The sequence below is a fragment of the Lutra lutra genome, chromosome 6 (assembly GCF_902655055.1).
Source record: "Lutra lutra chromosome 6, mLutLut1.2, whole genome shotgun sequence".
NCBI lineage: Eukaryota > Metazoa > Chordata > Mammalia > Carnivora > Mustelidae > Lutra > Lutra lutra.
The window spans coordinates 146991368-147013213 of NC_062283.1; the positions used below are offsets into that span (position 1 = coordinate 146991368).

Sequence of the window (21846 nt, forward strand, 5' to 3'; positions counted from 1 at the left end):
GAAAATTATACTATGTAAGTCACTGAGTCATAATCATGGAATATTTTTAAAGATAATCTCCCCCCCGGATCATAACAGTAATTCACATTCATTATAGAAAATTTGTAAAATTCTAAAATGTAGAAATTTTAGCACCTGTAACCGTCAGAGATCATGTCTTTGGTGAATGCATAGACTTTTTATTTTTTTTTCTTTGCTAGGTACAACCATTGCAGAAGGCTTTTTGTTTTTAAATACAGTTGAGCTCTTAGGTTGAATCAATTTCATATGTCCTTTTCTTCCACTTTAGCGAGATAATTTTCAATGTCCACTTATCACAAGATAACTCTTCAGTTATTTATTATCTTACTGCCTCATTGTTGTCTGTTTAGACTTCTTTTTGCCTCTTTAATAATAAATAAAGCAATGATTAATAATTTGGGGAGTAACTTTTCTTCTGTTTTTTCAGTTATTTCCTTAGCATGGGTAGGATTTCTGGGTTCAAGGAGCAGTTTAAGGGGTATCTGGTAAATATTACCAAATCCATTTCCAAAAGGTTTGTAGTTATTTACATTCTTCCAGCAAAATACAAAGATACCCATTTCCTCACATGTCTGTCAAAAATAAGAATTCTCACTTAAGAACAAGGAAAACAAGACTCACTCTTCATTAAATGTGTGTCTCATTGTTTTAATTTGCATTTTTCAGAGTGACAAGTAAAGTTAAATATTTTTAACATTCATTAAAGTATTGCTTTTTCTTCCTGACTTTTCTTTTTATCTACTGCCCATTTATTTCTTGCATATTAATTTTCATGAGCTCTTCATATATTAAGTAGAATAGTGTCTTTCCTAGTCCATTTAGAATGACCATTTTTCCCAGTTTGCCTGCTCTTATTTTTAGCTCATTGGAGCTTTAAATTATTATAAAGAACTATGATTTCTTTCATGAAGTTCGAGTTAGAAAATGCATCCTTCTATCCTTAGTTTCCACCCTGCAGAAAACATAGGTCATTGTTTTTCCATAACTAATTTTTATTCTTAACTATTTGATCTGACATTTATTTTTGGCTATGATAATCCATGAAGATCTAAACGGACTTGTTTCCAAATATTGAACCAGTTGTATCCAAGGCATTTAGTGAAAGATCCTCCCTATTCCTTCAGTTCACACTCTAATTCCTACCTTAAATACCAATCAACAGAGAGGAAATGAACTATAGGGGTCAACTCCAACTGCTCATCGTAGAGGTGAAACACGGGCCATCGAGAGAGTCAGGTGACTGGCCCCATCACGCACCAGCGTAGGAACAAAGTTTGGAGCATTGCTTCTTCCCTGGCCCTCGACCAGATGCTGTTTTCTCTCTCAGAGGCAGCAAATCTTACTGCCTAGCACAGACCAGCCTTTACCAATCTCTTGTTACGATTCCATAGGAAACCGGGAAGCTCTACCGTGGAGCTACATTCATGCCAACATAATCTCAGACAGGGATGAGGAAAACCAAGACGGAGGCCGAAGCCACTGCCTGGGCCGTACTTTTCCCATTCCAGGATCCCAGAATTACTCTCAGTGCTTGTAAGGGTCCTGCTAGCTCGGTATTGTGCTTATCTACCTAGAGGATGTTTCTGCAACAAGGAAAATAGTTCAAATTTGTAAAAGGACACGTTACCCACTAGAGATCAGGGAATGGAAACCCTAGCACAGCACGGAGCTTTAATTGTCTTAACTGGTGCATCTCAAGAACCCAGAACAGGAATGCATCCAAGACCAGAGGGGACAGCAAAGCCTCACAAGGCCTCTGGGCCACTTTCGGCTGAAGCACCGACAGCCTCGGGCACAGGGAACACCAAAGGGAGTTCAGGGACACGGGGAACCGCAGCGCCTCCTGGGACATAGGCAAAGAACTCCATGGCCTCCTGGGACACAGGCAAACCACAGAGCATCCTGGGACACAGGTAAACTGCAGGGCCTCCTGGGACACAGGCAAACCACAGAGCATCCTGGGACACAGGTAAACTGCAGGGCCTCCTGGGACACAGGCAAACCACAGAGCATCCTGGGACACAGGGAACTGCAGGGCCTCCTGGGACACAGGCAAACCGCAGGGCATCCTGGGGCACAGGAAAAATTGAAGGGAGACATGGGCAGCAGCCAGTGACTGAATGAGGTCCACCAGGATGGGAGAATTTTCTTTCCAACTGACACTTGTTTGATGGTTATTTTTGGAAATAGTAAGTTAAAATTCCACATTGTGAATGCCCAGTTTTGAGGAATTGCTTAAGAAATTCAATGGGTTCTTTGTGCCCTGATTAAACCAGACTTTAATTTTACCTCTGCTTTTAGGTTATGAGCTCCTTCAGTGTCAGGAACCAAATATATCAGAAGAGAATGAGAAATCACTTTGAATTACAAATGAATAAATGGAAAATAATTGTAAAATATTAAGAGGAAGCACCAGCCGTTGCACCAGCCGTTTTGTTTCCTCTAAAAATTCTTCTCTGAGCAAGTAATTACATTGTAACAGAAAGACTTAGGAGGGCCAGGAAGAACACCGAGAAATTATATTGAGTGACAAAAAGATGTTTATAATATGCACAATCAACAAAAATATGTATGGCAGGAAACAAAATGTATAAGACAAGAGGAGTGTATCTCTATGCTTAGGAAATAGTCTGGATGATAAGCCACCAAACTTTTTAAAATTTCTGAAATATTTTAAATATACAAAACATACAAAATGTTTTACCTCATTGGTGTTTAGTCATGTTTGCTTTGTGGGTTTTTTTTTTTTAAGATTTTATTTATTTATTTGACACAGAGAGTGAACCAGAGAGCAAAAGTCAGAGGAATGGCAGAGGGAGAGGGAGGAGCCGGTTCTCCACTGAGCAGGGAGCCTGATGCGGGGCTCAATCCCAGGACCCTGAGATCATGACCTGAGCCAAAGGCAGATGCTTAACTGACTGAGCCATCCAGGTGCCCCACTTTGTGTGTGTGTGTGTGTGTGTGTGTGTGTGTGTGTGTGTATGTGTGTGTGTTAAGGAATAACCTATTATAGATATTGAAGTCACTTCTCTAAGGTTGAAATCCGTGTGTTTTCTTCTGTGTCTATTTTTCTAGTGTATGCATCTGTATTCACAGACAATATGTAAGTCTTTAGTTGTAAAGATATATATAAATAATATTTGAATCCTTTTATTATTTCCTTTCTACACTCACTATTTTTTGAAATGTTATGCATCCAGTTGTTCTAAGAGCAGAAAAGTATTCTTTTGTATGACTTAAAGAGCATTAATGACCACTGGCATTGGAATTGCTACATTAGTCTAACAGCACACCTCTAGCTTTCCCAGATATTAACAAATTGCTTTTCAAAATGGTCAGACAGTTAACACCCCAGAGGATGTTCTCGGTTAGAGATAATGGAAAACAATAATTTTCTTCTTTATGCTGGTAAATACTCCTGGTAGAAGAGTGTCAGGGTAAATCATCACTGTACTTGGGTATTGTATTTTAGTTAAAAAAAAAAAACAAAAAAAAACACACAAAAAAACTCAAACTTTGCATCACACTTTTCAGACTTAAGTATGTTGCACATTACTTGGTATTGACAACGCTCTCTGATTTATCAGTGTACCCCTTCTATAGATAAGGAAATGGAGGCTCAAGGAAGTTCTATGATTTGTCTAGTTTGGGCTTCCAGTTTCCTTTTCTATCACTCCCAGCAATCTACTCCACAAAACTATTGGGGGTGGAAAATAAGACAACTGGTTTTAAATTCTACAAAATATTAAAAGGTAATTTATATATGTGAAAATTCATTGGTTATCCTTTTTCATGGTTATGTCCCTTCTCTGTACAGAGTAAGAAATAATTAAATATCAGGGAATATGGGGGAAAATACATTCTTACAAAACTTCAAGGTACCATTTCAACAGGCCCTTCCCACAGACAGAAGTTTAATTTAGCAATGGTTTATTGCTGGAGACTTACTCCTTTGATCCTTGATCTAAGCTTTATTCGAACAGTAATTTAATTCTTAAAGATCGGTAAATACTGACTCAAATGAGAGAACAAAAAATGGATTCAATACAGAAAGCAAGTGCTTGGTTTTAGATAGCGCTCTTCACAGGACTTCCTACTTTCTAAGAAAGCAAATCCTGGCAGAGTGGAGAGTTCTGGAAATACAATGCCTGAACTCAAAAAAGCTGGTGTCTTAAAACTGTTCAGAGACAGGCACACACTGGGGCACCTGGCTGGCTCAGTACACAGAGCATGCAACTCTTAATCTCAGGGTCCTGAGTTCAAACCCTATGCTGGGCATGGAGCTGACTTGAAATTAAAAAAAGAAAGAAAGAAAGAAAAAGAAAAGCAAATAAAAGTAAAATAAAAAAGAAAGAAAAAGAAAAAGGCACACACTGCTGAACACACCCAACAATTTTTACTATCCTGAGGGCAGTACAGAAGTACATCAGGTTGGACAGGACACAGCCCTGGTTCCCCATCATAAAACCCCACATAATCACCACTACCTGAGCTGTACCAACAGCCCTTCTGACAGTTTCTTCTTCATTCCTTCTCTGTGGTATCTCATGCATAACATTCTCCTGCACCAAGTCTCTGATAACATTTTGAGATAGGCCTGAATACCAAAGGGACTTGGCTTTGAAGGTGTGAGACATCTATGCAAAATATCCTTGTTTCCTTAGGCTCCCAAAGATTTTAGGAAGTGAATGAAAAGCACCGGCTCTGGTTTCCCAGATGTTCAGTGGAGTTCCCACGTGATCCCCAAATTCCAGTCCTAGTATGTACCCCAAAGAAATGAAAACATGAAGTCTACCCAAAACCTGTATGTGAATGTTCATAGCAGTATTGTTCATAATAGCGAAAAGATGGAAACAGCTCTAATGTCCGTCCACTGTTGCATGGACAAACAGAATGGTTGTATCCACACAATGGAACATTACTCAGCCACGAAAAAGAATGAATGACTGATACATGCGATAATATGAGTGAACCTCAAAAACATTATAGCAGGTGAAGAAACCAGTCACAGAAGACCACATACTGTATGGTGCTGTGTATGGAGAGACCCAGAATAGGCAAATCCACAGAGACAGAAGGTGCACTAGTGGCTGTCCAGGGCTGGAAAGGAGGGGAATGGGGAGTGACTGCCCCTGGGTATGGTTTCTTTATTTTTTAATTTTTTTTATTTTTTTTTGAGGTGATGAAATGTTCTAAAAGTAGATCGTGGTGATGATTGCACAACTTTGAATAGATCACAAACCACTGAGTTGTTCACTTGAATGGGTGAGTTTATGGTATGAATTCTATGTCATACAGTTGTTGTTTTTTTTTTAAAGATTTTATTTATTTAGTTGACAGAGAGAGATCATAAGCAGGCAGAGGCAGGCAGAGAGAGAGGAGGAAGCAGGCTCCCTGCTGAGCAGAGAGCCAGATGTGGGGCTCGATCCCAGGACCCTGGGATCATGACCTGAGCTGAAGGCAGAGGCTTAACCCACTGAGCCACCCAGATGCCCCCATACAGTTGTTTTAAAAAGCAAAACAAACTCCTGGCCCTACAGATGACAAAACATAAACATAGTCAGTTTCACTCTACTTGTGATATGATCACACATGTCCTGACATTGTGGGGGAAAAAAGGAATGGGTGAGTCCTTAGAGGGGAATTTCAGCCTGCAGAAAAAAAGGCACCCTCCCCTCACCCAGGGAACAGAGCAAGATGGTGGTGGCCAGGTCTGTGGGTGTGATGGGAGTGCCCACCAGAACACTGCAAGGATGTGGATTGTATCTTCCTAAGCTGGATGATATCTGTGACCCTAGACCATAAATAAAGGTAGGATGGGACTTCACCTTCGATCCTAAGAGAAGCCTGTGGGCAAAGGCTATAAGGATATTTACTCCCCCTAAGTCTTCCAGTCAGTCTCAAAGAGCAGAGGCAATCAACCGTAGGCATGCAGGCCAAGAGAAGCTATTGCCACCATATAGGGTAATTAGGCTCTATGCTTAAGATTCAGAGAAAACCTTCAGTAGGTCAAGGATTCTAAATACCCGACATTGAAAACTCTGCTTATGTTCCTTACTATCAATGTGACCCACTAAAGTATATAATAGGCTATATTTCCTAGGGCAGACTCATTGTGATTAAATTCTGATGCAATTTCAGGGCTCAAATATGTGAAAGAGATTTTACTGGAGCTATAAAGTCAGCTGCCCTTCAACAGCCAAACAGAGCAGAAGCTGATGATGCTTCCCAGGAGCAGCACTCCCTGAGGCAGGGCTGGTGTCTGGTGGCTTACCCCATCCTCCAGGAGCCAGCACAGGGTTGTGTGTGGCAGACACAGAAAGAGCTTGTGAATGAAATCTGGTGAGTTGCCAAAAGTTTCACTTAGTTAGCGAAACCAGTGGGGAGATAAGTAATTGAGTAGAAAAAATGGGCTCATTAATGCGCAACATTGAAATTTTTACATTTTTTTGGCTGGAAGACAAATGAGTCAGGACAGAAGTCAGGAATGTATGTTCCCTATTGTCTAGTTTAGGTGGGAGAGACTTGCTGTTTCCCCAGAGTCAGAACTGTTAACTCGATTAAACTACAGCATCCAATTCCAAACACCTGCTGCACTGTTCTGAGGGGGGGGGGCTGAAGGCTGGGGAGGCTGGAGGCAGCTCGCCTCTCACTTCCTCCAAGCCCTTCCTATGCACGTTTGAGTTTCTCCAGTGGGATTCTGGGGGTAGGGATGATGTAGCGAGGAAAAAGTGACTTATTTCTAACCCGTACTTTGGATCAGGAATAAAAGTGGTAAACTTAACCTGGATGGATGCTGAAAACCACGTATCCTTCACCAGGTGAGTGAATAAACGAGACGCAGTCTAGCCGCACAACGGAGTAATGCTCAACAAAACAAAGGAACAGACTACAGGCCCATGCAACACATGGACAGGCCTCAGAAAATCCTGCTCGATGACAGAAGCCAGACAGAAAACCCTAGACAGTGAATTATTCCATCAACATGCAGCTCCTGTTAAAGGAGAAACTAGAGAAACAGAAAATGGGTTGCTGATCACATGGGGCTACGGGGACAAGTGAGAAGCACGCGAGAAGGGACAGGAACTCGCTAGGGGTAATCAAAGTCTCTATGACGGATTTTGGTGGCCATCACACAATTGTATGTATAAATTGCTGTATAAACGTCCCAACTCATTGAACCGTACGCTTAAAATGGGTGAATTTTATGATATGTAAAGGAGATCTCAAAATGTCATCCAAAAATTAGATGAATGAATGGAAAAAGGAAATTTTTAAAAAAATGGTTGAATTCCCAACAATGAAAAAGAATGACAGGCCAATCCTTTGAATATGAGGAACTGATTCAAATTAATTTTCTTCATGAAAATTAAAAAGGAATGTGGGCAGGAATGAATGAGAAAGAGATATAAAATAGAAAAAAAGAAAGACAGCATGAGTTCCGTCTTCTATTTCACAGTGGAAATAAAAACAAGCCTGTTTTGTTGTCCCATTAGTTTTTGAGTCCAGCTGGTCTCCCAAACCCCAGTTTCACTATCATATGCACAAAGATGTTAGCATACATTCTGTTATATTTTTACTTAAATAAAAATAACGCCTTTGCACCACCATTTTCCCAACTGACTCACCCAATAATGGTACCAACAAAATGAGTTAAGTCAACTCAGCATAATACAGCTTCAGTGGCTGCAGGCTGGCTCCATGTGATTATTTATTAGTTACTAAATTGAACCATTCGGGACAAGTCCTGCATACCAGAATAAAGGCTCTAGTACTTACATCTCCCCACTTATGGAAACAGGGAATTTTACTTGTCTCCAGTTTTATGATACTTTTCCAATTTCCCCGCAAGATTGCCAAGATCGAGAATGACAATTCAGAGATGGAAACCGTAAATTCACTGCATTCCTTAAAAAGTGATGTGTCTTGACGGAGATAACTGAATTAACATGGCAGCAACTTCACCGTTGTATTTCTCTATGCTTCCTCACTGGAAAACAAATTTCCTACAAACAGGGTTGGCAGAATGTCCACAAATACCTGAAAGTGTCCAAGTATCAATTTTTAGAATTTTGTTACTTAAAGAGCTACCTACCTTCTACTGAATATAAAATTGATGTTTTTGGTAGAAAACATGAAACATCCATTTTTTTTCATGTCTTGAGTCAGAAAGGCAAACCAACATATAGAAGACAAACACACACACTTCAACGGACACAGCAGAGCAAGAATCTCTCACGATCGCCAGAAATGATTTCCCTTATTTGAGGTAACTTTAGTCTTGGACTTGGGCATCTTCCCATGTTGGAAGATGGTTCTATTTTCCTCCCAAAAAACCATGGAAACACCGTCCACAGACAGCCATTCTTCAGACTGGGTTTTAGTAAGATTCAGTTTAAGGCTTAATCACATGACCAGAGGACAAGAACTTGGGGACAGTATCACCACAAGCTTTGCTAAGCAACAACCATCCATCCTATACCGAGATGACCTGACATGACAGTGGCGATAGCCGTCGCCCCTCCGCTCTGGGCTGCTGGTGATCACGGATTTATTTTTCTGTGGCCATCTTGTCTCACAAGGTCCTGCCTTTGAAAAGCTGCCCAGGGGCACCTGGGTGGCTCAGTGGGTTAAGCCGCTGCCTTCGGCTCAGGTCATGATCTCAGGGTCCTGAGATCGAGCCCCGCGTCGGGCTCTCTGCTCAGCAGGGAGCCTGCTTCCCTTCCTCTCTCTCTGCCTGCCTCTCTGCCTTCTTGTGATCTCTCTCTGTCAAATAAATAAATAAAATCTTAAAAAAAAAAAAGAAAAGCTGCCCAGATTTAGGGCAGGACTGTCATTTTCCCATTCTACCTGGCATTCACCAAAACCCAATAAACCTCCCTAGACTCAAAACCACATGGACGAGATAATTAGGGGGCCCAGGGCAAAATGAGAATGGAGGGCCCCTTGTTCAAAACATACTAAGAATTTCAAGATGTGACCGCAGAATCTCACACCAAGTGCAAGTCCCTGTGTGACCTTGCCGGTCACACACCCACGAGGCCACGCCCACTCGGTGGCACCCTGCCATCCCAATGGCAGCTCCTCAAATCCGCCCAACTCAGGAAGGCATTTAAGAGTTGCCAGAAAGTAAACAAAAATCTCCAGGAAAGGGGTTCATTAAAAAAAAATACGTCAGTAGCTGACTCCATAGCTTATAGCTGCAAGCTACCAGCCAGAGCTGAGCACCTGAGCTCACAGAGCCTTTACACGGGACTCTCACCTCTGTTCTCCCAACTGCACCGGCGGGTGGGCCACCATCAAAAACACCCACAGCCACCTGACACCGTACGCGTGTGGGACGGGCACTGACCCACATTGCACGCTAGCAGAAACCTCTCCTGGGGAAGGAGGGTCAGTCTTCTTTTACAAAAGCCCCACGGCTTGGCAACTCACAGCTGGGATGCTGTTCAGGATCAGGGGTGACAGTCCCTCCCCCTGGAAGGGCCCCCTCCTCAGAGGATGCCTTTTGTTCCTCCAACAAATATTTACCGAGGCACCACCTCTGGACAGAGGCCTCAAGGAGCTTGCTACAGGGTAGGGAACAATGAGGAGAGAATTTTAAATGCTAACAGCCAGTCTCCCGGAATTGCAGTGTGTTTTTAGAAGGGAAGGTGAGGGCAGGCCAGGTGGTGAGGTCAGCACAGTCTCCCCTGAGGGCACACCTTCTCTCCCCTCTCTTCTGTCCCCTCCACCTGATGCCCTCCCTTTCCCCTCCTCGCAGCCTGTGTTCACCCTTCCAAACCCTGCCCGAGACTGTACCATCCCGCTGCTTCCCCTTAAACCCCTTAAACCCTTTTTCCCTGTCTTCTCATGGCCCCTTCTATCTTCACTGTGAAGTCCACGGTTAAAGGACTTAACCACTTCGTGGTAATCGTCCCTTACCGCATGAGTAAATGATGTAAAAGATTCAGCACAGTACCAAGGCCATGGAACATTGGTAAATGTTTCCCTGTGCATATCTGTCTGCCTTCCTACAAGCCTGAATGCCTTAGGAGCTTGTGTTTTCATCTGGGATCCACAGTGTCCACATGTGGACCTGGCTGTGGCAGGGGGGTAATAAATATTCATGACACGAGTGACCTGAATGGCCAGTCACACCCACCACACCGTTATAGACAAACACGCAGCTCACGCTGTATTAATAAGTCGACCATAGAGTCAGGGGAATGTAGCTGCCATACCACACCCAGATTAAGACATCATCATTAACAAAGTGGCATCCCCTACAGTCAGGTGGGATATTTTACTTGCCCAAAACCCAGCTAAAAATGGAATGCTACCAAGCTATATTTGATGTGGGATACCTCAATAATTTAACTCGACCTCTGTTCTAGGAATCTGTGTTGGTCAGAGATAATAGAACCTACCAGACTCTCGCTACTCTAGTTACACACAGACCATTTGCCCCTTGCTACACTCCTCTAGCACGGAACCTTCTATACTGAGGATCTGAAGAGGCTGAGTCCTGCCAAGTGTCAACTTTCACACCCGAGCAGGGACTCAAGAGCCAAAGAGCTGGTTTGCCTTTATGGGCTATGTGACCCTGAGCAAATGACTTAACCTCAGTCTCTGTCATAGCCTGGGGTAAGAACCAAACAGGACACTCCATCTGGCACCTGGAGCTCAGAGCCCAGCTTCCCCGGGGGAGGGCTGTGGCCAGGAACAAGCAGCTGGCCACCTCAATGTTATCTGTCACCATTTCCTTCCTCACCCATCTCAGCCAGGGGACAACTTGTTCTGAATGAAATAATTTTCTGGAAAGTTAAAATTTAGAATGAAATTGCCCGAAAAAAAGTGGACAAAACCATTCTTTGTTTCTGGTGGCCATCTTTCCAGCGTCCTCTGGATTGTCCTGCTTTCGTAAACAGAGGACGTTGGATGCCACACCAAGGGCTCAGGACCCCGTGTCTACCAGACACGAGTGACCTACAACCACTGACAGTTTTCTTAGCTGACTCTTCTTTCGTTTCCTACCCTGCTATCAATTAGTCCTTTGTCACCATTTGCCCAGGCCAACAGGTAACCGAGCCTGTCAAGCCAGTGACTTCAGGATTATACTTGCTGTGTGAGTAGGTTCAGGGGAAAATCAGATTAAGCCTCACAAAGTACACAGGCTTTCAGTCATAATTGTTCCCACCATGCACTGCAGATGTGGGGCTATCCACCACGTGGTCTAATCTGTCACCAACTAGAAATTCTACCATCTCTTAAATGCAGTGTGCTTTCGCAGACTTGGTGGTTTAGACTTCATTAGACAATAAACTCCCCATGATCACAGAGTACATTTTCCCTTTCAGCCCTGCCCCATGTCACACGAATATTCAAGTGGGAATTTCACCGGAATATGCTGTAGTGCTCCTTATGCACACACGCCATCGGACCCTAAGACTCTGACGGCACGATTTCCATTTTCAGTGAAACACTGGGTCAAGTGATACAGCATATCCACACTTGATAACATGGTTTTATTTGTTCAAGTAATCTCTATACCCAGCATGGGGCTTGAACTCCTAACCTCGAGATCAAGAGGTTAGGAGCTGGCCAGGTGGCCCAAAAACATGGTTTTAAAAAGAGCATGCACACGCACATGCACACACACACACACACAGAGGAGAAGCCTACCCTTTTTCCTTATTATTCTCAAGTATATCTAATAAAACTTGGTTTGCTTGTGCCTGGGCAAAGTACACAGTTCAGATTTTTTTTTCCTCCACCAACGTCTTATTGTAAAGAGAAATAATGTGGTTTATTGGGGTAGTTAGATACTGGGCTCTCCTCTTTCCCTCTATTATAACAAGGTCTGCCTATGCCCAGGCTTCTTATTTAAGGCAGGAGGTTTGGGTTGGCTTATTTTCAACCCCTAGAAGGCATGGGACCCTTAAAGTGATGGGTACCTTGAGGACAGCTTGGGAACATTTGAATTGGCAAATTTCAGAGGCCTGACTATTCTGTTCAAATTTCAGAAGATAACCCCAGTGAGAGAAATCCTTATGAGAACAGGAGGTAATGTATCATAAACTGGTGATAAGATAAAAGATATCTATAAGCAGTAGGAGTTAAAGCAACTCCTTAGAGAGACTGTCAAGGCAATGGGAGAGAAAGAGAGATTAGAAAGAACAGAATGGCCGTTGGGCTAATCCAGAGAAGGGGTTATTCCAGTAAAAGGGAAGAAAGTCCAGAAGGGTGGGTGACCATAGGCAAAAAAGAGAGGGACTCAAGCAACCCTCCATCAATGATACCATCAGGAACAGAGAGCCAAGGAAGAGTCAAGGCAAGCCACTCACCAGGGATGACTCATGGCCTGCCCCATCCCATCCCATCCCATCCCATCCCCAAGACTCTGTTTAGTGACAATAGTAAAGAGGAGAGGCGGTGGAAGGGGCAGCATGATAAAACGACTCCTTCCCACAAATTCACTTAGACATCATCCAGCTCAGTTTTCCTCTAAAAACTTTCCGCAGGGATGTTCCCGTCAGCCGAGGAAGCTAACTAAAGAATCTGGAGGGATGGCCTAAAGTCATCCAAACCACCAAGCATGTTTTGCCCTAAAAGTTCATGTAAATGTTTTGTGTTATAAAATGGCATATTCACGTTCATTTTTTTTTATTAAAATATATCTTGGATCTTTTGGCAGAACAGATAACTTGGGTGACATGGGCCCAGTTTACCCTGCAGCTCTGCACATGTGTTCACACACCCCCAAAATGGCCCCACCATGCTGCTGGTGGTTGAAGATGTTGGCCTCTACCCCAGCCTCCTCCCTGACCAGTTTGGGAAATGAGGACAGAAAGGCCATGCAAGGATACCTCCCAGTGTTGGGGCCAGTGCAGACCCAGAAACAGCCTCTGGTCTCAAGGAGGCCAGGGTCCCACAGAAAGTAAGCAGGTGGACAGGGTTGGGGACCCAACCCAGGCTTTGCCACCCCACACTGGTCTTCCCTTCTGCCATGCTGCTTCTCATGGCCCCTGAAAAGGCCCCCATCTCTGTGGCCCAGCAGAAAGTTTCTAGAGAGGGAGGCCTGGCCATCTCCAGATTCTGGCTAATGCAACACTCCTGTGGCCTTCCATAATGGAAGGCCACCTTGACGGCCAGTCTGCTAATCCTCTACCTGCCCAGATAGGCAGGCAGGGTCAAGTCACATGGTGTACCCATTCTTAGGAAACTGCAGCTCACTGCTTGCCCAACACCCAAAGGACACAACTAGATCCCAGCCTGGCAGAGCACATGTTCCAGAAAGGCACATCTTCTCTGGGGAGCCAAGCCAGAGCAAAGCTGTTAAGACCAGACTGTCTTAAAGACAAATCACAGTTCAGTCATTTGAGAGGACAGAAGGAGTGGGGTGGGAGGGATGAAGTCCCAATTTGGCTAAAATTGGACCCAATATAAATAATTAAAACAATCAGGCACATTAAAAATATCTCTGCGGTCCTCTCTCCCTGTTTCCCCTACTTAAACTTTAACCCCACTCTCCCACCAGAAATGGAGGCCAAAGGAGGAATTCAGTGACACCGCAAAACTTTCATCATATCATTGGGTCTTAAGAAGCTTCTTAAATTTCCACATGATGCTGGGGTTCAGGGCAGAATTTCAACTCATTTATGTGAAGCTACAGAAGGTCCTTTAACCCTGAAAGTAGGTCCAGGGAAGTTGTGAGAAAGAACACATCATGCGAGTATATGCACTATTTTTTAAATTCCTGTCTTATCGTGTAGGCAGCCCTCCTGTCTGGTTGATGTTTGTACCCACAGCGCTTGGCCCATGGAAGGCTGGATACAAGGGTTCAGTAAGAAGTGCCCTAAAGGGCTCTGGAGTTGCACGTAAGTCTGGAACAGCAGACTCACCTGCGCCGTGACCACCCTCCCTCCCCAAGCCCATCTTTTGGGATCTGATAGAGTGACAAAGGAAGGGACAGGGGCCCAGCGTTTCCAGGCACTGGGCCGGGGAGCCAGGGCCTTACCTGAAGCAGGGGCCGGTTCCAGGACACGCCGGGAAAGGGCCCTCTGGCCTAAGTGAGAAGGAGGGGGACACTTGAAATGCCTTCACAGTTGGGAGGGAAGGGTGTTAAGAGGCAAATAAATAACCAGTGAGACTGGGGTGTGGAGCTCCCTGGTTGGCCCAGAAACGAATGAATCAGGAAATCGTGGCAGACAGACCTGAAGCCGGTTAAGGGAAGTGCTCTCATAATTCTTTCTGGAGATATGTTAATCAACCCCGCCCAGGGGGTTGTCCTGCCCACTGGGGAGTTGAGGCCCAGCTGAGAGGGGCTGAGAGGGGCTGGGGCCACAGGAGCAGAAGGCCGTGGACTGGGCCATATTGGAGTACTTCATGGTTACAGGTCTGCCCCTCATTAATTTTCTTATAATTTTTCAATTCTTAGCTGTCAGTTTAAATGAACAAATTGCCCCTTTGGTGGAGGCGGTCCTTGTCAACCTGGTGAGTGCAAGTCAGTCCTGAGAGATGGGCTTGCTTGGACCCTAGAGCCCGCTGACCGGGTTTCTAAAGGGTCAGATGTCCGGAGTTCCCTGAAGTTCTCAAGAGCAGGTGATCTGCCCCACCAGGGGACGTCTGGCAATGTCTGGAATGCTTCTGGCTGTCACTCCTGGGTGAGGGGTTGGGGGGGCGGTTTCCACTGACAGACTCGGAGATATGGGCAAACATCCTGCAGGGCCCAGCATGGCCCCACAACAAAGCATTACTTGGCCCCAAATGTCAACAGCGCCCAGATCAAGAATGTGTCCTAAGGAATGTCCGCCTGGGAGGACCTGGCCGGGGTGGGGGTGGGGCTCAGATGAGGCAAATCTGACCCCTGGCTCCCTGTCCCATCTTTCCAGAGGCTACAACACCCGTTCTGTGCCAGGTACTCCGTTCCGTGCTAGTAACAGTGCAGTTAGGAAGCCCCCGCCTCCAATAAGCACCCAGGCAGTCCTTAGGATCGAACCGGAAAGAGCAAACTGCCATTTAAGGTCATAGCGGCTGCAGTGACGTTTCATGAAGGACGGTGATGGGATGGGGGACGAATGTCGTGAAAACAGAGGCCAGAGGTTGGGAGATAGGCACAAAGGGTGGTGCCCGTCTGTGGAAGGAAGCCACTCACCACCTTAGGTCCGTGCAACCCACCCTTCCTCGGAGAGCAGAAGAGAGAAAAAAGGGGCCCAGAGCTGGGCCCAGGAGGAAGGCGCAGATGGCACTGATGGTGTGTGATGGCCAAGGCATCGTGGGAAGAAGCACCTGGGATGGACAGGCTCTCGAAAATTTCATCAGCCCGGGTTAATCCTTGCCCACAGGGAGGTCACAGCTCATGAGGGGGCCGGTGGAGATGGGGTAAAGACCAAATTTTGCTCCCAGTCCATTCATTTCGCCGGTGCTTGGTTCACAGTTTGCCCGAGAGAAGCACAGGCAGTCTCTTTCCAGATCAAACTCTGCCTTTACAGGCGAGGTTAGATTTGTGGACAAGCAACAACAGAAAAGAAAGTCTGCCTCTCCACTCACGGCCGTCAGAGCCATTCAAGCCGCCAGCACAGGTGTCCTCCAGAGCAAGTGCTCAGCAGGGTTCAGTCCCTGGTTAAAAATTAGTTTTGAGGGGCACCTGGTCGGCCCCGTTGGTTAAGCATCTGACTCTTGGTTTTGACTCAGGACATGATCTCAGGATCATGAGATCAAGCCCCGCACCTCGCTCAGTGCAAAGTGGGCTTAAGATTCTCTCTCCCTCTCCCTCTGCCCCTCCCACTCTTGCTCTCTCTCTGGCAAACAAACAGATGAATCTTAAAAACAACTCATTCTGAGAACAGTTCATACTTAATTTGATGTTATGTCCTGCACTGTCATTCAGCTCTGAACCACAGGGCCCTTGCCCTTCCCCACCAGACCACCTCTCTGGCTAAACCGGAACAACCAAGTTCCCTGAAAAACCACAGCAGCTGGTCTTCCAGGTTCTGCTCCCAGCTGTTCCCCAAGTTCAAACCACTACTGTCTCTTCCAGTCTTTCTGCAGCTTCCAAACACTAGGATGAAAGGGATACAGGAGAAGGTCTGCATGGTAGAGATCCGATCAGGATCAGGATCAGGACATCAGGAATGATTGCTGCATGTCTGCTCAGTCCGCGGCACCATGCTGGCCCTGGGCACAGATGGACGAATACAGCACCAACAGTATGGAGGGGGCAATGGTACACCGCTGGACAGTCTTGGTTCAAATCTCACCTCTGGGGGCGCCTGGGTGGCTCAGTGGGTTAAAGCCTCTGCCTTCAGCTCAGGTCATGATCCCAGGGTCCTAGGATCGAGTCCCACATCAGGCTCTCTGCTCAGCAGGGAGCCTGCTTCCTCCTCTCTCTCTGCTTCCTCTCTGCCTAGTTGTGATCTCTGTCTGTCAAATAAATAAATAAAATCTTAAAAAAAAAAAACAAAACAAAACAAAACAAATCTCACCTCTGTTCCTTAGTAGGAAACAGGTGAATAACTCACTAATCCTTACTTTCTGCATCCATAAAATGAAAGTGGTAATAGTTCTACCTGCTTGATTTGTTATGAGGCTAACGCAAATTGAGACGGGAGGTCTCTGGACTAGACAAGCACACAGAAGTCCTCATTAAAGAGGGCTGTTACCATTCTCAGAGGACCTACAGGTTGGCTGTGTTCCCCTGAGCATCTCCCAATGGCTTCTGCAGGTGACCTGCCATCCCCCCAGCCCAAGGACTAATCTTCTGCAGGAATTTCAGGGACCAGCTTCAGACTCCTATGAAGCCCAAAATGTACCTCTTTTCCTGGAGGAGCCAACATAGAAATACCCATGGTAAAGCGGCTCGGTATAACCCAAATTCAAAAGGGAGAGATGTGTGCCAGCCAGAGTTATCTGGAACGGCTTCATGCTGGGGGGAGAAGCTGACCTCATCAGAGATCAAACTACTGAACAAGAAGAGGGACTTGCTAAATGTTTTCTCTGAAGCTCAGACAAGCAGCAGGGGTGAACTTGGGTATGTTGTCCATATGATTTCCATGCTGAAGGCAGAAATCAAATGAGAGCAGAGCGTCATGACATCAGGAAATATGAAAAGGATAAGTACTCCAACAAGGTTTTAACATTCTTTATTTTGGCTATTTCGATTTGAGGTGTTAAAACCTACTTGGCTTTGTCATAAGGACACAGGGACTTGCAATGCACTATGAGAAATCTAGCTCTAAATGACAAGAGGCTGTCTAGCAAACCCATGGGCGTGTAATTTTGAGGACGGTGGGAGTTTCTCTTTTAAAAAGGCTGCACTTGAAGTCCATCTGGAGGGAGCTATAGTCCCATGGAAGTTGATAAGTAAGTCACTATGAGGGAACTTTGAGAGATTAAGGCTCAAGTTATGTTTCCAGAAAGACAATGGGTAAGTCTTCTGGACTCTACTCCTCTATAGCGCCAAGGCCAGAAATCCCACCTCTCATTAATCGACAAACATTTCCTGACATCAGCCATAAACTCAACCAGTGCGAAAGATACAAGAAAGTCATAAGATGGACAATGGTCAAACAACTAACCACTCTTTCCTTCTCCACCCAGTACAATCTATATATAAAATTGTTCAATGAAAGAAGCATGCAGGGCCATTAGCCAAAAATGCCTCTCTCAAAAATAACCGTCCCCGGTTTGAGGGACTGTTTCCACATTTGTCTCCCTGTTCGTTCCTCAGCTTCTTTAGGAAAGAACTGGTTTCCTATTTATTGCTATATCCGTAATTTATAGTGCCTGACACATGATAGTCAATATCATTTGTTAAGTGAATGAATTAAGGGATGGATGATGTAAGCGCGTATATATATGAATGAATGAAGGGTGACCGGAAAGTAGGATTTAGGATCACAGGACAATTAGAACAAACCAGACTGGAATAACAAAGTGAAGACAAAATTGAAAACAGGTAGAAAATCTTTGGTGGGGCAAGAGTACATCTTGGAAAATAGAGGAGACAGGTTAGATAGATCATTCCATGATAATGTTCACTAAAAATTGCTTTTACAATCTTTCTCCTTACTCCATCGTTAGAAGCATCTCCCTAAAAAGGCATTTGAAAGCTGTAGTTATTTACTCTGTATCCCAGTTTTGCTCGTAGTTGTGTCCATGGCCCTTGGCAGATACAAGAACACAGCGATACAATGATACAATGAATACTGTTAAAAGACTACAAGATACAATGAATGTTGTTAAAATAATGAGTTCCTGATGTGAGCTTGCTTTCCACAGCCTTGGCTATGGCTGTCCCTGGTCCATACCAGGAAGCCAAATATCAAAGTCCTAACACTTGCTTTCCAAACGGATTCTGTCTTGGACAAAGACCATAGAATTAGAGTTGCCCAGGCTCTGGGTGGTGTTGGGTGATTATTAAGCCAGGCTTGATCACATAGGTCTCAAAAGGTCTCAATAGGCCTCAAAACCCATTTAGAACTCTGACTGCAGTCTTCACAGTTAGACCTCCTTTTGAGAATAGAGCAGATTGCACAAAATGTCGTAAACTGGCCGCATGTTCATCTGAGCAGCCGTAATTCAAAGTGATGGCGATGGTAGGTATCATCAGGATGATGCTGTAGGGGCAGGTGGGGTTCCCACTCCTGGATTTCTTACTTATTTAAGGTCTGATTTAAATCAGAAGTCTGGCCTTCACCTCAAAGATGACTGGATCAGGTAGGATTCTACCACCTACTCACAACTTCTTTCTTCTTCTTGTTTAAACAAAATTCTGTCCCTGAATCTATATTCACCAGCACCGAGTACACCGGCCCTATTTCCACACTAAAGACACATTTCTTCCCACTTCAGACAAGAGCGGAGAACCATGCTCCATATCTCAACCCCCCGTTAGCTGGGACAACTCTGCCTTCTCCCTTTCGACTTGTCCATCTCCTCTCCTCCCAACAGTTACGCCCTCATCCTGGTCATGTTCTTCTCAGACCCACCGCGTCTGCTCTCCCGTCTCCCTCCTGCCTGGCCTCCTGCTCTCCAGCACCTGTCATCACCCCGGTTTGGTGGCTCTTTAACTTGGGGACCCAATCCAGAGCCTTGCAGACAGTGAGGTCCAGCCCCATGACAACTGACTCCAACTTCACAAGTCCCTTCTTTGGCGTCACATCTACTTAGCCTCCTTGCTGGGACCCTGAATTTGCCTTGTGTCTCTAGCTCCATTGACCTTCCCCACGTCAAGGCTGCCGATTATGTTCTTAACCTCTGCTCAGGGTCCAGTGACAGGACAGCATTTATTTATTTATTTCTAGCTGCACTTCCAAACGAGTCTTGCCCTTTGAACTCCATTCCATAAGTCTTTTTTGTTGTGAAATGCTAGGTCTGGAAACTCCATCACACACTTTGACCTACACACTGGCCATCTGCTCTGTGGGGTAAATCTACATCCTCGAGGACCCTTTTCAAGCTCGAAAAACAGTAAGTTAGCAAGACTGCTTTCCGAGCTCTTTGCAAACATCGGAAGCCTACAGTTCATGAAAGCCGACAATGCCATGTGTACTGGCAACGCGTTTTCAAAGCGAGGGTCATATGCTTTTTAAGGACCCTTCTCTACACTTTATCTCCTTTAACTAGTTCTCTGGGCTTTAACTCTGTTTGGTTCCAGTTAGTCTCATGCCATGCTGGGCAGTGCCCGTCTTCAGATAAGCTTTGTATCTGTAATACTTGAGATCTCTTGCACTGTAGTAAGTTCGGTAAGTCCTAGATAATAGCATGTTTAGGTAAGGATCTCTGCCCAGAACCTCATTAAAACCACCCCTTCTTCCTGTTTCCATGCTGAGGGGTCACTCTGAGGTTTCTAAGTAATGCTTTTGGCTCCAGTAGCAGGAAGGCGCTACGAGGGCTGAGCGACCTTCACAAATCTTTTTTCAAAATTAGAGATAATTTTAAGAATCGAGGATGAGATGACTATCGATCTGTCTCATAAAGGCTAATTTGTAACTCAGGAGCCCGAATCAGGGCAATGGTGTCCATTATTAAATATTTCCTCAGATACACTGAATAAAAGCCTCGGTTTGTCTCCAACCTGTTAACAGGCCCGTTTGGAGTGTGTCTTTCTAGCAGATGTGTCACTGATTCCAATTCTGTTTCACTTTGCTCCTTCCTGGGTAGATGGTTCTCTTCTCTCATGCTGTATATTTTTCCTGAAAACCAATTCTTTCTCTCCCCACAGAGGAAAGTAAGATTCGGTACTTTTAACTTAGGACTTTGACTTGTTCCTGTTGTCCCTGCCCACCTCAGGATACTCTTTCCTAACTGCAGACACTTGAGGAATAATCACAGCTGGGTTAATGCTTTCCTAATTTTGAAAAAGAGAAGGTCTACAGACCCTCACCTTCATGAGAGCTGATCGCATAGGGGACCTTATCTGAGCACGACACGCAAGCCACTGAGAATCCTGCTGTTGGTTACCTTTTGTTACTCACTCATACTTGTTGAACTTAGATTTTTGTGCCCAGTAAGTGACTGCTAGAGCAAAGAACCCTCTTGAATATTTAGACCACGAGGCAAACCTGTGAAGCAGATAACCATGCGTCTATCAGTGCCGACGGCCAGACATCCTCTGAAACTTTTTTCAAGGATCTCAGCTCTTAGGTGAATGCTCCGCCCGGCTTAGTCTGGTTACAGCATTGAAATCGCATCTAGAGAACTGTCCTGGTTTTCTAAAACAGACCAGAATTGAGGACTCGCGCAAACACCAAATCATTCCTTCTCTAAGTCCTAGAGAGGATGGAGAAATTCAGAGGCCAGAAATTAAGTAAATAAAGAGGTAATTACAAATGCCCGTTTCCTTGACAACACCCCTCCCCCAGCCCTCCTGCCATAGGGAAAAACCAAAATGAAAGTGACGAGGGGTAGCCACACAGCCACGCTGGGTTTCAGCAAGCCCGGCAATCCGCAGCAGGCTCGCACCGAAATACAAATAAATCAATTTATATCGGGGCTGCCTTTTGTGTAGTATTATTTTTGTGGTTGCCATAGAAACGCCAGGGACGGAAGAACGTGTTGCATGACACAGGAGACCCATCTGTAACAGGAACCTTTCTCCCCGGCTTCATCTATGGCAGAGAAAACGCTCTCCCCCAAGGGGAGGGGGCCGCAGGGGTTGGGGGGGACTCAGCCCAGAACAGCGGCTCGAAATCACAACATGGAAAGGCACGCTCGCCCCGCGGAGCACAAAGGAAGGGCGCGAACCCCTCTGCCTTTCGGGCTCTGCGCCCTCCACGTCCCCACGGTCGCCTCACTTCCTTCTGTACCTACCCCTTCCAGAGGTTTAGTGAGGTCCAGCCGAGGAGAGGAGAGCAGGGATAGAGAAAGAGACACAGACATCCGCCACGCCCAGAGGTGAAGTCGCCTGGGAACAGCACGAACAGCACATACCTCCTTTCTGGCGGCCCCTGGCACATGGGCTTAGAGATCAGAAACTGAAAGGGAGCAGGCTGGGGTGCAGAAATTGCCACTAGTTTATAGGAGCTGCAAGTCAGCCAACACTGGAAAGAAAAACCGAGACTCCACCCATGGGGTGGACCCTTCAGGGGGAAAAAAAAAAAGTGGTCCTCAGCTGACGTCTCTCCCCACCCCATGTCACTTCCTTTTAAAGCTACAATTTAGCAGTTAAGGGGAGGGAAGATACGGGCTGGTGTAACATGAGTCACTCCCTTCCCCTTCCAATTAGTGCGAGGAAGTGCTCCGGTTGGCTCCGCGTTTGAAATCTGTGGCTCGGGAACCTGCCCGAACCAGAAACAAAGCCCGCTAGGCGGCCCTTTCTCTTCCTGCCCGCGGCTCCCCAAA

At 45.4% G+C, this 21846-nt stretch overlaps 1 protein-coding gene across 3 annotated transcripts in view; it reads right to left on the reverse strand.

Moving 5' to 3' along the window:
* Window positions 1-21577, reverse strand: part of AGPAT4 (1-acylglycerol-3-phosphate O-acyltransferase 4) — a 111627-nt gene extending 90050 nt beyond the window's left edge. Inside the window, exon 1 of one of the 3 annotated variants that reach the window (XM_047733624.1) lies at window positions 21436-21577. The gene's annotated coding sequence lies outside the window, so the exon portion shown is untranslated. Of the gene's footprint in view, window positions 1-14020; window positions 14046-21315 lie in introns of those variants that run through there. The other 2 variants (XM_047733623.1, XM_047733625.1) reach the window with 2 other exon arrangements.
* Window positions 21578-21846: the final 269 nt, after the last annotated feature.